The sequence below is a fragment of the Pinus tabuliformis genome, chromosome 9 (genome assembly GCF_031772625.1).
Source record: "Pinus tabuliformis cultivar Carrire ecotype Pingquan chromosome 9, CPIR1, whole genome shotgun sequence".
NCBI lineage: Eukaryota > Viridiplantae > Streptophyta > Pinopsida > Pinales > Pinaceae > Pinus > Pinus tabuliformis.
The window spans coordinates 1,983,165,665-1,983,183,498 of record NC_142307.1 but is presented as its reverse complement, the minus strand read 5'-3'; positions in this window follow the sequence as shown (position 1 = coordinate 1,983,183,498).

Sequence of the window (17,834 nt, the reverse complement as noted above, 5' to 3'; positions counted from 1 at the left end):
CTAATTTCATTTTGATAGAAAATACTATGTGGAACCCCAACCCTTTTGTGAGAGACATTCAACTTCGTGCTTTTATTTCTTACATAGCTAATATCATCAAGTGGAAAATAACTTCTAAGTTTTAAGGGAAAACAGAAATAGAGGCTTGTTTGACACTTTGAGAGGTGTACTATCTACTAGGGTTGGTAGTTAATGAACTGATGAGATTAAGAGAATATGCAATCTACCACCATCAAAACCAGTCAACAATATGCAATAACATAATACAATGAAATGGACCGAAAATACTATGCGGAGGCCCTCAATGTGGCTCGGGACATTTGGGAAGGGTTACCTATATCCCTTCATGATAAAAACCCTATGGGTTTACCCTTATTTTGTTTAGCATTGACTCATCCCTCTTTCTACACATATTCAGTATTGAAACATAGTTCTCGTTGGGTAGGAATTGGATTTCAATTCCCTCTCTTGTCGTGTCCGACACAATTCTATAAATCTCCTACCCATTGGGAGGAGGAACTATGGGAGTTTATTAGTAACCTGTGCATGTATGGCTTGCATAAGATCATGGTATATATATATATATATATATATATATATATATATATATATATATATATATATATATATATATATATAGATACCATTTAAATAAAAAGGCTTAGGCTACTAACTCAGAATCAAAGTGTCTTGACTACAAGACTATATATGGTTTCACATGTCTTAGTTGTATCTACAAGGTGTCATTCGTGTTGGAAATAATACTGAGAGGGGGGGGAGAATCAGTATTATCAAATCAATCATTTAATCTTCAAAACTGATTTGTATACGCTACTTCAGCTAAGTGAACTAGCGTGTATATGCAACTGTACTTAAGGAAACCATCGTATATGCAGAGATATTTTGATTTACCCAAATTATCATGCATTGAACTTTAACCATGATATCAGGAATTCATTAGACAGTGCAGTAAAAGCAGAATAAAGCATCACACATAAGCAACACGCATGAACACCAAGATATAAGGTGGAAACCCAATGTGGATGAAAACCACCCGCTGTTGTCGTCTCTATCTTCTTTTAATAATAAGAAAATTCTGTTTACAATTTTTGTACTAGTGCAGTCTTATATCAGTACGCAGGCTTCTACCTACAGAAGGCTACAACCTTCTCTTGTTCTCCAGCTTCTACTGGAAGGGAGCTACAACCCCCTAGCTCTTGTACTAGCCGATATGATTACTAGTACGTAGGTGCCGACCTACAGAAGGCTACGACCTTCTTTCTTCCTCCAGGGACCACGTTTCATAAATTTTCAGACTGGATCCATCAACAACATCATAAGTGTAATTCAATCATTAAATATATCTGCATTAACCAATCACCTTTTGAGCCAATCAGAACCGAATCAATCAATCACTTTGACAACCCATCAATCTGATCATTCAGAGTATTGTCACCAGACTACAGTAACCAGAACCTAGAACTCTGCAACATCAAACAACAGAAACTAAAACATATTTTATAAGGTATACGCTACTTCCATGTGTCAAACTTGCGTGTACACGCGCTTTTCTCAAAGCCAACCAGCGTATACATCTGCAAATATAAATTCAGAGTTCTGCAGCTATTCCAGACTTTAGTTATACCCAGATCATATCATTTACAGAATAATATATGCGTCAGTATTCAGATCTAGAATATACATGAGCATCAACACATAATGATAGTTCATTTTACACCTTAAGATCCTGATTCATCATTAGATCTAATCCCTCATCATCAGCTAAGGTTCATCCTTGGTTCAGATCCAGCAATGCACCATAACCCAATAACCTGCATACTAGATCTCACACTTCATCAGATATTCGATACTTGCACACCTTAGCCTAATGATCTTCTCCTCCTTTTATAGTTTGTAGGCCTTTCTCAATACCATGGACCAAAACCACTTAGAACTAATACCTTGAACCAAATACCTAGGGTCAATACCTCGGACCAAATACCTTGGACCAATACCATGGATCAAAATACCATGGACCAAATACTTTGGACCAAAAACTTAGTTTTCCAAGGTATACGCGCTTTTCCTTTTGTGAAAGTGTGTGTGTACGTATACGCGACTTGTTTACAGCAAACCTGCATGTATACGTGGCTTGGTTAATGGTGAACCTATGTATACATCTCTTTCTTCATTCTGTGTAGTCTGATCTGTAACTCTGTGCTATTAACCGGTTGTACTGTGATCTGTCATCTGAGTGAGTTTCCATCAAGGACAACACCTGTATCATAATGCCAACAATATCCCCCTTTGGACTTGATGGCAACACCAAGCCACTCTCCCCCTTTGACATCAAGGACAAAAGGGTCATGCTCCCCCTGAGTACATGTTGAATTCTCTGATATGCTCAAGTGTGTTGATTGAGCACCCATGATCGAGTCCATCCTCCCCCTGAGCACAAGCAAGGTCTGCAAAAAGATGATCTAAAAGAATAACATGACTCTATACATACATCACCAATGACCTTCCTATCACCAATGACTCATACATACATCCATCTCCCAACCAAGTGGGGATATACCAATTGTTTATACATGACAAAAACAAGAAACATGACATCATCCATCCCATGCATAGTGGGGTTACAAATTAGATCTTTTTATGACCTTTACATTATATGATATATATATATATATAACAGAGACCAAATATCTTAAACAAGACCATGATAGTCATCAGCAACTATCATCAACACCATCTGTCAATCAGCATCCAGACCAGCAACTTGTAAATGTCCATTATTAGTTCCCAAAATATCATCAACCTGTGTCAAAGTATGTCTGCATATATCAACTCATCCTCTTGATCTCATCAAGATCAACTTGCTTCGTTCCCTTATCATAACCCTCCAAGCGGTAGCACAAAATCATATCATATGTATGAGAAAACACCATAGACATTAAGAACTACATGATCTTTCCACAAGAACCTTCATTATATCATCACTAGGGAACATCCCATATCATCAACTGTGATAATCAACATATGTGAGTATAAACCTAACGTCATAAAGCAAGAACTCATTACGTACCAAAGACTTCTAGACATAATGCCAACAATGCTTTATTAGAAGCATACCATGTTCTCCCCCTGAACCTGTTCCACCTGTTCACTGTCAGATCTGATCATTGCATATGTTCGTAAGAGATATCAAAGCATCATCATCAATCAGATATACATCAGGTTATAAACAACTTTATGAGGATCAAGATATTTCCATATGTTATCAGCAGATTGTAACCATCATCAAACAGAGCAGATAATTGACAGAACCATAATAGACCCTTTTTTCTGAGTCTGGCCCACTGCTTTTCTTCAAACCAACATATACGCGACTGTGACCACAGAAACCCGCGTATGTACGTGACTACGCTTCATGAAACTCGCGTATAACCACCTTTCTCTGAAAAAAATAGGATTTAACAACAGGATGATGCAGCAACTACTCCCAACTTTTATCTGAGATATTCAAATGTCTCTCTGGGCAGTGGCTTAGTGAATATATCAACAACCTATTCTTTGGAGGGAACATACTCCAATTTGACCTTTTGTTCAAGCACTTGTTCACGTAAAAAATGATATTTTATGGGTATGTGCTTGGTCTTGGAGTGCATGACTGGATTTTTGAAATACTGACGGCACTTTAAATTTTTTTATGTACATTACATTTTAGAATGGTAGTGATTTTCATGCTGATTTTAAAAAGTGGTAATTTTGCATCAGGCCATTTTTTTAAAAGACCTATTTTTTGACTTTAAATTTTCTAATGTATGAAATGTAAATAATTATTTTCTAAATTTAATAATTTTTTAAGTGGTCTTCTTCTTCATATTTTCTTGTTTTTATTTTTATTTTTTTATTTATTTATTTTTTTTTTTTTTTTTTTTTGTAGTGAGGTTTTTATTGTTTTGCATATTTAAAGAAGAAGGTCGATATTTTGAATTTTTGATATTCTACATATTTATACATCGTTAATTAATATTTCAATCCAAATGAAATAATTGTCTCTAAAAAACAATAATTTTTAACAATTGACAAAAAAATAACCATTTTTAACATAAATATAACTAAAAAACTACACGTTTTGATAATTTTTTGTAATTTTTTGCTAGAGATGACATGTCAAAATCACAATTTTTATAGGAAAATTTTAACTAAAAATGGTTAAATAATAGTTTTTTTTTTTTATGAATAAAAAATAATAATAATCACTGTTTTTTTTCAAAAAATAATGATTAACATAAAAATGAATGCGAAAATCACATAATACAAATATTGAACACATAACAACCTTAATTGAGTGCTTATTCTTCTCATAAAATGTCAAAGTCAAAACATTACAAGTATAACTAATTAATAGTTTCCAAAAATGAGCTTGATTTCCAAGCATAACTTAAATTTAATCAACAATGTCACGTAATCCAAACTCTTCATCCTCTGGAGTTTCATCATTGTCTTCTTCCACAATATTTTCTGCTTCATTTTGCTCATTTTCCTCCTCTAATGGATCTTTGATGTCTGCGAATCTCCCAATGTATGCCTTTCCAATCATTCCGTGTAATGGTGGTTGGGGTTCCTTTGCCTTTTTCGCCACACGTGATTCACTAAAGTCCCCTTTCTTCAACCCAATTTCTTTCATTGCATCTGGAAGAAATTGAAGAGCATTAATTCTTTGCTAAATAAAATTGCACTGTATTGGATCTTTTTCAATGGCAATGCAATTTCTTCCTTTTTGAAGGCAACATGTTAGTGTTGTACCTAATTATCAAGCACAAAAGAAATAATGAAGTAAATTAGTACAATGACATATAAATTAATAAATAACATATTGAAATTCAATTCCATATAATAAAACTTACCTGAGCCAGAAAATAAATCCAAAACCCAATCTCCTTCATTTGACTGCCGCAAAGACATGGCTAAATCGAGCTCCTAAATAACATTGGGTTACATTGTTTAAGTGCTCAAACGGCTCGATCGAGCGCTTAAAAAGGGCTCAATTCAGCAATCATTTTTTCCACCCAAACTTGCCATCTCTTGCCAAAACGTTTAACCCAGCTCCATGCTTTCACCCTTATATATTATGAATTTCTAACAATCTATATCCTAATTATTATTATTATCCAATTTTAAGGTCATAGCCAAGCCAGACACCAAATTGGTGTATGAGACCCCCTTGTTTGTGGGACAAGAGACCCACCTCCACGCAACGATTTGATCATTATGTCTAGGAAGGCTTACCTACTCTAACCCCTTCTGGTTTTTGAACCTGTGACCTCTTAGGAGGAAACACATGCTCTTAACCATTAGGCCTATTCATGCTCTAAGAAAGTGGATTTGATTAGCTAAAGATAGTAATCTAGAAACTCACAATTATAACTCACGATCACAATATATAACACATATGTAATACACCTGTAAGATTACAAATTATGATAATATGTTTGAGAATACAAGCATAACTATTTCCTTTTATGCATCTCCAATGGGAATGTAATTATGAACTAGAATCTAGCCTAGGTTTGGAGGTTGTGTTTTAAAAATTGATGCATTAATAAAGCCTATATGTGTAATCTTAAATGTATAAAATTGTATTTTATGCTATTTCAAAAAAATTGATTTGAACGTTCATTTTGTTAGGTTTAAAGGTTACATAATTTAGCACAAAATTTAATGTCGATTTACAAATTATTAATTTGTTTCAGTTTCCAAAAAAATTACATAATGCTACAAATGTTTCCACAATTCCCCAAAATAACCATCTAAGTCCAAGAATTTGAAGATATTAAAGTGTCAAAGCTCCATGATTTCTGGTAGTGCAACAAGTTGTTTATTTATTTTATTTTAGTATTGAACCCTAATCTACATTACTTGCTAATTTGTAATGAACAATAACTAGGCATTAATGCCTTTCAAAGCATTTAGTGCTACTAAGTCTTCTTGATGAGCAATGCAATGAACACTTATTAAATTTGGCACAAGTTTTTTAAAATAAAATGATAAATCTTGTTTGATTAACAACCATAAAAGAAGTACCATTCGTGGAAACAAATACCATTTTTTTGATGTAATATGTGGGCTTCAACTTCTAAACCTTACACTATGGTGGAAATTGTTTTTCCCTTGATATCATCTAGTAATTTTATAAGCTCCACACCTTATGAGACATGCTCCCAAAGTCTTTAAATCCAAAAATGTAACATGAATATCAATATGTTTTTCTATTGTATGATCTTTTTATTTTTGTTTAACATAAAAGAGATTAAAGGACTCTAAAGCATATTTCTCAATTGATCTCTTTCAAATATTCAAATTTAAATAATGGATAATCTTATTTTTGGCATATTTGGATACATTAAGAGATAACAAAGGAACAAAAAGGCTTATGAAACGAAAAAGATAAATCTTGTTGTGTTAGCTATAGTATGCCTATTGTGATAGCTAACTTTTGGTTGTAGCATAACCATGACATTTTCACGGAAGGTTATAGCATATCCTATTGTTTTAATTAAAACTTTCTTTCTTGAATCTACTTGTGCATGTTTAATGGACTGTCCAATATGATGTTTTTTACAATACAACAATTTTATAGTTTTCATACAAACTATATTTGCATCTTAAGATATGGTAGTAGGTGAGGTTGGAGTGAGACCATTACTAGATGAAGGAAATGGAGGTGGAGTAGAAAAGGAGTTGAACATCCACATGACTACCACCCAAGAGGAGAGAAGCAATAGATGATCAAGGAGGAAAGGAAATCAAATGCAACAGGTGTTGTTGGAACAAATGTGGATCCTATTTGAAATTTATATTAGTGACATATGGTAGAAAATGTTTTTCTTCTTAAGTATTCAATGCATCCCTCTAAGTGACTATTGTCAATTTAGCACCAAAATTGTGGAGTAAGGTGAGGAGGTAAGCATCAATAATTTGCAGGCAAAGCATCAACATTTTTACTAAGACAAGAATAGATAACCTTGTAGTGCAATGCAATTAATAGTAGGGAAATGAGATGAGGTAAGTTTCCCTTGGCATGTAAGCAAGGTCAATCTAATGTGATGTGACGAGGTTATAAGTAAAATACAAATCTTATAAAATTTAATCAATCAATTTTTTTATAGGGAAAGTAGGGGATAGATTTAAACAAAGCTTAAAAAAAAGTGTTCAATATAATATGGATATAAACAATGTGCTATTATATAAATATAATAACATAGATCAATATTCATATTATAATAATTAAAAATAATAATTGAAGCTGCAAAGTGCAAACAACGATAAGAGTACCATAAAGAAAAATAAATAAAGTAGTGATATCAGTGATAGGCATGCCAAGCAAACAATGAATTGAATAATTGAGAAGCGGATCACGCGTTGCCAATTCATGAATACAACACCCATTTCAAAAGACAGCCCAATGGAAATGGCAACAGTCAGTCTTTGTAGTTGGTAGTGATAAAAAAATCGATTCAAAATTTGTGCTATGGCCGGAATGTTTTTATAACGGAGTTGCAGTGGCCCACAATCAATGAGTTTCCTGTGGTTTGGTATTCTGGAGGCAACAAATGTGGCGCGCAATATAGATGGAACTAAAGATATTCTAGGCCAGGATTATTATCTTTTTAGGAATTTGAGAGGAGGATTATTATCTTTTTCAACTTTCACTTTGGCATATTTACAATTTTTAAACATGAAGATTTTGAAACATCAGAGCCATCGGGGCGATTCTGAGAATCGCCCCAATGGCTCTGATGTTTCAAAACCTACCATTGTTTTAAGCTTCCTTTGCACGGCAAAGAACCACATTAAACAACTAAAGTATGATACGGTAAAGAATATGATGTTATAAAGTTAAAGTTAAGTAAACATTGGTTATCAAGTAGTTGGTTACAATTTGGAAAATATATTATTGTTAGTTATTGTTTAATATGGGGTGGCAGGGCGATTCTCAGAATCGCCCCATGTGCCCACGCCTGGATTGCATGCAGGCGTGGGCACATGGGGCGATTCTGAGAATCGCCCCAGCATCAATGAAAATCACCCCAAACAATAATATGCTATACCCAGCATCAATGAAAATCACCCCAAACAATAATATGCTATACCCTTCAAAGCCACCTCCAAAGCTGTCACCAATTCCGATCTCGTCTCTAAAGCAGCTTTGTCCTTCTCCATAAGAGCGATCAAAAGCTCGATGTTGAATCGCCTGATATTCGGAACTATCTTCAACGGATATGGGTGACTCTAGAAAACATCCACCACTTTAGAAACCAACGATGTTGTTGAGAAGCCACCCAATTCTTCGAACTGGAAATCACGTTTCGATGTGGTCATAAAGTTGAAGATCTGAGCAGCCAATCCTATGGCTGCTTCCAGAGGCTCGCATGAATGTTCCTCCCTCTGCATTATGCATGAATAGTTAATCTTCGTCACATCCTTCAGAACCTGAAAACACATCACAAAGAAGTTAACTGATCCGATGAAATTGCTTTCAGATTGAACTGCAATGCAACACTTTAATTTTCAAACGAAAGGCAAAGAATTGAATACAATCTTCTACCTGCGTTGCCAGTGCACTGATTTCCCTAAATTCAATGCAATCTGCCTTTGCGTGTGCAAGCAGATTTCAAAGAATCCTTGCTACATGAATACCCCGCACAGTGTCGTTCAGCACAGAGATCAGACCTGAGATTAAATTGGGGTGACCATCCAGCTTAATACTTATCATTATTTCACAATTGTGTGTATTCTCGAGTGAAAGAAAACCTAGAGCTTCTCATGCCTTCTTGACGAGTTTCTCTATTACATTGTTATTACTATCTATCTCTCGGAAAGAAAGGGAGAAGATATTATCCAGAACTCCGCCAGTACTGCCAATATAGCATATTATTGTTTGGGGCGATTTTCATTAATGCTGAGGCGATTCTGAGAATCGACGGGTGGCGGGGCGATTCTGAGAGTCGCCGGGTGGTGGGGCGATTCTTAGAATCGCCGGGTAGCGGGACGATTCTCAGAATCGCCCCAGCATCAATGAAAATCACCCCAAACAATAATATGCTATACCCTTCAAAGCCACCTCCAAAGCTGTCACCAATTCTGATCTCGTCTCTAAAGCAACTTTGTCCTTCTCCATAAGAGCGATCAAAAGCTCGATCTTGAATCACCTAATATTCAGAACTATCTTCAATGGATATGGGTGACTCCAGAAAACATCCACCACTTTAGAAACCAACGTTCTTGTTGAGAAGCCACCCAATTCTTCGAACTGGAAATCGCGTTTCGATGTGGTCATAAATTTGAAGATCTGAGCAGCCAATCCTATCGCTGCTTCTAGAGGCTCACATGAATGTTCCTCCCTCTGCATTATGCATGAATAGTTAATCTCTGTCACATCCTTCAGAACCTGAAAACACATCACAAAGAAGTTAACTGATCCGATGAAATTGCTTTCAGATCGAACTGCAATGCAACACTTTAATTTTCAAACGAAAGGCAAAGAATTGAATACAATCTTTTACCTACGTTTCCAGTGCACTGATTTCCCTAAATTCAATGCAATATGCCTTTGCGTGTGCAAGCAGATTTCGAAGAATCCTTGCTACATGAATACCCCGCACAGTGTCGTTCAGCAAGAAGATCATACCTGAGATTAAATTGGGGTGACCATCTAGCTTAATGCTCATCATTATTTCACAATTGTGTGTATTCTCGAGTGAAAGAAAACCCAGAGCTTCTCCTGCCTTCTTGACGAGTTTCTCTATTTCATTGTTATTACTATCTATCTCTCAGAAAAAGAGGGAGAAGAGATTATCCAGAACTCCGCCAGTACCGCCGATATAGCATATTATTGTTTGGGGCGATTTTCATTGATGTTGGGGCAATTCTGAGAATCGCCAGGTGGCAGGGCGATTCTCAGAATCTCCCCATGTGCCCACGCCTGCATGCAATCCAGGCATGGGCACATGGGGCGATTCTGAGAATCGCCCCGCCACCCCATATTAAACAATAACTAACAATAATATATTTTCCAAACTGTAACCAACTACTTGATAACCAATGTTTACTTAACTTTAACTTTATAACATCATATTCTTTACCGCATCATACTTTAGTTGTTTAATGTGGTTCTTTGCCGTGCAGAGGAAGCTTAAAACAATGGTAGGTTTTGAAACATCAGAGCCATCGGGGTGATTCTCAGAATCGCCCCGATGGCTCTGATATTCATAAAATATCATATTTTATATTCATATTTTATGAATATCAGAGCCATCGGGGCGATTCTGAGAATCGCGGGGTGGCGGGGCGATTCTCAGAATCACCCCGATGGCTTTGATGTTTCAAAATCTTCATGTTTAAAAATTGTAAATATGCCAAAGTGAAAGTTGAAAAAGATAACAATCCTCCTCTCGAATTCCTAAAAAGATAATAATCCTGGCCTAGAATATCTTTAGTTCCATCTATATTGCGTGCCACATTTGTTGCCTCCAGAATACCAAACCACGGGAAACTCATTGATTGTGGGCCACTGCAACTCCATTATAAAAACATTCTGGCCATAGCACGGATTTTGAATCGGTTTTTTTATCACTACCGCCTACAAAGACTGACTGTTGCCATTTCCATTGGGCTGTCTTTTGAAATGGGTGTTGTATTCATGAATTGGCAACGCGTGATCCGCTTCTCAATTATTCAATTCATTGTTTGCTTGGCATGCCTATCACTGATATCACTACTTTATTTATTTTTCTTTATGGTACTCTTATCGCTGTTTGCACTTTGCAACTTCAATTATTTTTTTTAATTATTATAATATGAATATTGATCTATGTTATTATATTTATATAATAGCACATTGTTTATATCCATATTATATTGAACACTTTTTTTTAAGCTTTGTTTAAATCTATCCCCTACTTTCCCTAAAAAAAAAATTGATTGATTAAATTTTATAAGATTTGTATTTTACTTATAACCCCGTCACATCACATTAGATTGACCTTGCTTACATGCCAAGGGAAACTTACCTCATCTCATTTCCCTACTATTAATTGCATTGCACTACAAGGTTATCTATTCTCGTCTTAGTAAAAATGTTGATGCTTTGCCTGCAAATTATTGATGCTTACCTCCTCACCTTACTCCACAATTTTGGTGCTAAATTGACAATAGTCACTTAGAGGGATGCATTGAATACTTAAGAAGAAAAACATTTTCTACCATATGCCACTAATATAAATTTCAAATAGGATCCACATTTGTTCCAACAATACCTGTTGCATTTGATTTCCTTTCCTCCTTGATCATCCATTGCTTCTCTCCTCTTGGGTGGTAGTCATGTGGATGTTCAACTCCTTTTCTACTCCACCTCCATTTCCTTCATCTAGTAATGGTCTCACTCCAACCTCACCTACTACCATATCTTAAGATGCAAATATAGTTTGTATGAAAACTATAAAATTGTTGTATTTGTAAAAAACATCATATTGGACAGTCCATTAAACATGCATAAGTAGATTCAAGAAAGAAAGTTTTAATTAAAACAATAGGATATGCTATAACCTTCCGTGAAAATGTCATGGTTATGCTATAACCAAAAGTTAGCTATCACAATAGTCATACTATAGCTAACACAACAAGATTTATCTTTTTCCCTTCATAGGCCTCTTTGTTCCTTTGTCATCTCTTAATGTATCCAAATATGCCAAAAATAAGATTATCCATTATTTAAATTTGAATATTTGAAAGAGATCAATTGAGAAATATGCTTTAGAGTCCTTTAATCTCTTTTATGTTAAACAAAAATAAAAAAATCATACAATAGAAAAACATATTGATATTCATGTTACATATTTGGATTTAAAGACTTTGGGAGCATGTCTCATAAGGTGTGGAGCTTATAAAATTACTAGATGATATCAAGGGAAAAACAATTTCCACCATAGTGTAAGGTTTAGAAGTTGAAGCCAACATATTACATCAAAAAAATGGTATTTGTTTCCACGAATGGTACTTCTTTTATGGTTGTTAATCAAACAAGATTTATCATTTTATTAAAAAAACTTGTGCCAAATTTAATAAGTGTTCATTGCATTGCTCATCAAGAAGACTTAGTAGCACTAAATGCTTTGAAAGGCATTAATGCCTAGTTATTGTTCATTACAAATTAGCAAGTAATGTAGATTAGGGTTCAATACTAAAATAAAATAAATAAACAACTTGTTGCACTACCAGATTTCATGGAGCTTTGACACTTTAATATCTTCAAATTCTTGGACTTAGATGGTTATTTTGGGGAATTGTGGAAAAATTTGTAGCATTATGTAATTTTTTTGGAAACTGAAACAAATTAATAACTTGGAAATCAACATTAAATTTTGTGCTAAATTATGTAACCTTTAAACCTAACAAAATGAACGTTCAAATCAATTTTTTTGAAATAGCATAAAATACAATTTTATACATTTAAGATTACACATATAGGCTTTATTAATGCATTAATTTTTTAAACACAACCTCCAAACCTAGGCTAGATTCTAGTTCATAATTACATTCCCATTGGAGATGCATAAAAGGAAATAGTTATGCTTGTATTCTCAAACATATTATCATAATTTGTAATCTTACAGGTGTGTTACATGTGTGTTATATATTGTGATCGTGAGTTATAATTGTGAGTTTCTAGATTACTATATTTAGCTAATCAAATCCACTTTCTTAGAGCATGAATAGGCCTAATGGTTAAGAGCATGTGTTTCCTCCTAAGAGGTCACGGGTTCAAAAACTAGAAGGGGTTAGAGTAGGTATGCCTTCGTAGACATAATAATCAAATCGTTGCGTGGAGGTGGGTCTCTTGTCCCACAAACAAGGGGGTCTCATACACCAATTTGGTGTCTGGCTTGGCTATGACGATAGAGATTCTGAAAAGGTTGTTACCAGAAGGAACAGTGTTGAGATGGGAGTCTACTGAAACCAATCATAGATCTAGAAGAATTTTGAAACCTGAAATGGTGGGCATGCATGTGGACTCAGATGGGGCACTAGTTGATGAAAGAGAAGAATATGGAACATCTTCGTCTGCATCCAGTCATTCATCTGAAGATGTGAATTCTGATGGTGTGCAAGAAAATATGAGTGATTTTGAATAGTTGTCTAAGACAGTTTATATAAGTGATGTTTGCATCGTATCTTGAAATAAAATTTTTGATTTCCATATGGTGTTAAATCAGAAGTTATGAGTCATTTTTATGTTGTTTGATTATATGTCTTAATTATGATAATTTTTATTGTTTAGAATATCTACAATGCAACATTAAATTAGAGATATAATGTATGTTTCATTCAATATACAAATAATGACATTTTGATTCATTTAGTCATGTAATTTGTTCATAATGTCATGGTTTTTTAATTTTATCATTGAAAAAATTCCAATTTCTTTTGTATCTAGCATGTTATGGTTGAAAACATGTTGAATTTATACTTAGGAAAGAAAAATGTTATTCTACCAAAAACATTAGTGTGTTTTTTTCCTCATAAACAACTGTTTTTTTGCACATAAAAATTTGGTTTTACTAACATTTTTTAAAAATGTTGAAAATTGACCCTAAAAGAAAATCGTCATTCTAGTATCAACACTTTTTCGTTTTCAAGGTTTTTTTTTGCACGAAAATTTCGTTTTCACTACCATTTTTAAAACATGTTCAAAATTGACCCTAAAAAAAAATCATCGTTCCAATATACACACTTTTCGTTTTTAGCACTGTTTTTGGTGTTTTTTCGGGGTTTTTTGGCGAGAGTTCCCATTTTGAGTTTATAGTTCCTGTTTCAAAGTTTACATTGTTTGTAGTTTTTCTTTGTCACCTGTCATGTGTTTTGAGCATCCACTGCCGATGTACCACTGGTTTTCTTGTCCTTCTGCATACAAGGCTATACCACATCTTTCTGTTTGCAGTTCTTTCTTTCTCCATATTTTTGGATTTAATGGGGTTAGCTCCTTTTGAGATTTTTGCAAAAATTTACTCCTGCATTCAGATTCTTCATGGCCGAAGTTGTTACAGATTGAGCATTCTATTTCATTTTCAAGAAGAGAAAAGTTATTATAGGAACTTTTCTTGATCCCTGTCACATTCCTTTGATTTTGTGCTTCTCTAGTCATGATGGTTTTGTGAGCATCACATTGAGCAGCTTTGTGTCCAAAATTATGACATGAGAAACATTGACCATTAAAGAAGTTCCTGCGATTATCGAATCTACTGACCTGGTGATTGTAGTTTCTATTGATATGAGGTTGGTTGTGGCTTCTGTTCACCCTTGAAGTAAAGTGAGCTTGATTTACCTGGTGATCTGCTTTATGCCTTTGCTGATGATTGTCAAACTGTTCACTGCTCTTTGCTGCATCAAGATAGCTTTTATTGGAGGTTGACGACTTCTGTGATTGAGATGCTTCTTCAATATGTCCAGGACCTGTCTTTATCAAAGGAGAATGCTACACTTTGATAATTTCATTTAAGGTTTCTGATCCTTTAGCAAATCTAAGATTGAGAGCTTTTGTTTTCTCAAGATCCTTTCTTAGACCCACAATTTCACATTCTAGTTTTTCATTGTGTTTTTCTCTTTCAGCAAGTTGGTATATCAAGGTATCTATAATCATATTATTTTCTTCTAAACAGATTTTGAGTTTAGAGATTTCTTCATAAAGGCCATCTTCATCTAAAGCATCCCAAAAATTGTCATCTTCATAAGCCATCAAAAGTCTATAGTCATTACTATTTTCATCTTCATCACTATTTGATAAACCATCGCTATCTTCATGAGTATAGTAGCTCTTTTTACTTACACTTTGTTTTCTATTCCATTTTGCAGATTCCTTCCCTTTATCATATTTATCTTTATGAGGACATTTGGCAGCATAATGACCGACTCTACCACAGGCAAAACATTTGAAAGGTAGTTTACCTCTAAATCTTCCGGAACCTCGTTGAAGCTTCTTGACAAAGTTTACTTCCTCTTCTTCTTCTGAAATATGTCTTGATTCATTGAATTCTTCTTTTCCTTTTGTTGAAGCTTTAAATGTGGCTTCTCTCATATCTGATGGACCTCCTTTTCTCATCTCAAAGGCAGTTAAGATTCCGTGAAGCTGAGAGTCTCCTTCATAGCTTAGAATGATTTTGTCCCATATTTCTTTGGCTGATTTGAGCTGCATAACTTTGACAAACTCTGATTGTGATAGACTTCCCAATAATGTATTGACAGCCTTGGCATTGGTTTCATATTGCTTTTTACCTACCGTATCTGTAGGAATTGTTGATGGAAATGTATATCCTCCTTCCACGATTTCCCAGACATATGTTCCAAGTGATTGAAGATAGGTTGTGGTTCTTATCTTCCAATAAACAAAGTTGCTCCCATCAAAGATTGGTGGTCTGATGGATCCCCCGCTTTCTTGATTACTCATGATGATGGATCTTCCTTCAAGCGATCAAGCTTCTTCTGAAGGACCTACTCTGATTCCAATTGTTGGAAATAATACTGAGAGGGGGGGGGGGGGGGGGGGGGGGGGGGGGTGAATCAGTATTATCAGATCAATAATTTAATTTTCAAAACTTATTTGTATACACTACTTCAACTAAGTGAACTAGCGTGTATACGCAACTGTACTTAAGGCAACCAACGTATATGCAGATATCTTTTGATTTACCCAAATTATCATGCATTGAACTTTAACCAGGATATCAGGAATTCATTAGACAGTGTAGTAAAAGTAGAATAAATAATCACACATGAACACCAAGATATAAGGTGGAAACCCAATGTGGGTGAAAACCACCTGCTATTGTCGTCTCTGTCTTCTTTTAATAATAAGAAAATTATGTTTACGATTTTCGTACTGGTGCAGTCTTATACCAATATGTAGGCTTCTACCTGCAGAAGGCTAAAACCTTCTCTCATTCTCCAGCTTCTACTGGAAGGGAGCTACAACCCCTTAGCTCTTGTACTAGCCGATATGTTTACTAGTACGTAGGTGCCGACCTACAGAAGGCTACGACCTTCTTTCTTCCTCCAGGGACCACGTTTCATAAATTTTCAGACTGGATCCATCAACAACATCATAACTGTAATTCAATCATCAAATATATCTGCATTAACCAATCACCTTTTGAGCCAATCACAACCGAATCAATCAATCACTTTGACAACCCATCAATATGATCATTCAGAGTACTGTCACCAGACTACAGTAACCAGAACCCAGAACTCTGCAACAGCAAACAGCAGCAACTAAAACATATTTTATAAGGTATACGCTACTTCCATGTGTCAAACCTGCGTGTACACATGCTTTTCTCAAAGTCAACTAGCGTATACATCTGCAAATATAAATTCAGAGTTCTGCAGCTATTCCAGACTTTAGTTATACCCAAATCATATCATTTACAGAATAATATATGCGTCAGTATTCAGATCTAGAATATACATGAGCATCAACACATAATGATAGTTCATTTTACGCCTTAAGATCCCGATTCATCATTAGATCTGATCCCTCATCATCAGCTAAGGTTCATCCTTGGTTCAGATCCAGCAATGCACCATAACCCAATAACCTGCATACTAGATCTCACACTTCATCAGATATTCGATACTTGCACACCTTGGCCTAATGATCTTCTCCTCCTTTTATAGTTTGTAGGCCTTTCTCAATACCATGGACCAAAACCACTTAGAACCAATACCTTGGACCAAATACCTAGGGTCAATACCTCGGACCAGATACCTTGGACCAATACCATGGATCAAAATACCATGGACCAAAAACTTAGTTTTCCAAGGTATACACACTTTTCATTTTGTGAAAGTGCATGTGTACATATACGCAACTTGTATACAGTGAACCTACGTGTATACGCGGCTTGGTCAATGGTGAACCTGCGTATACCTCTCTTTCTTCATTCTGTGTAGTCGTATCTGTAACTCTGTGTTGTTAACCAGCTATACTGTGATCTGTCATCTGAGTGAGTTGCCATCAAGGACAACACCTGTATCATAATGCCAACAATTCAAAGATTCCTTTGGACAATCATTTTGATGAACTTATTTTGCATAATAAGAGTGTCCACATATTGAAGCCTAATGGTGATATGTTACAATTAGTTTCCCAATGGCATACCAGCAAGCCCCTCTTGATCCTTTTGATTATAAGAACGTGGACTTGGCTACAATTAGTTTTTTGGTTGACTAGATGGCATCTCAGCAGCATTTCGTTTACAAAACTCTTGACAGTGGTTGTGGTTGGATCGCCAACTAGGTAATTTGGTTGCATGGAAGCTCTAATCTTACATGCAACTTGCATAGAAAGTTGTAACTCAGTGGCATACATATTGATTGATCTGCAAGGGTTTTCGGTGATAGTTCTATTTCATGAAAATTCCTTGCATGAGTTCAAGCATATTCATAATAATCAGATAACTTGGCGATGGAAAAAATTCCTGAAGTTCCCGGTAGTAAGAAACTATCTTAGACTAGTTAAAGTCAAAGATACTCATTTCATAGCATTCATAGTTATGTGCACCAGTGTTTCTAAGAGATGCTAAGCGTAGGCTTTAGAGGTTTAAATGAATTATCCCTAGTTCGTAAATCCTAGAAATGAAAATTGAATGGGGTGATTGGGTCACAACTAAATCCAATTTGTGTTTATAAAAATTTACTCCACTTATCCTTAAGGCCGTTAGTCGAGATAAGCCCGAAATCTAGCCTTTTTATTTTTGTCTTTGTGAACT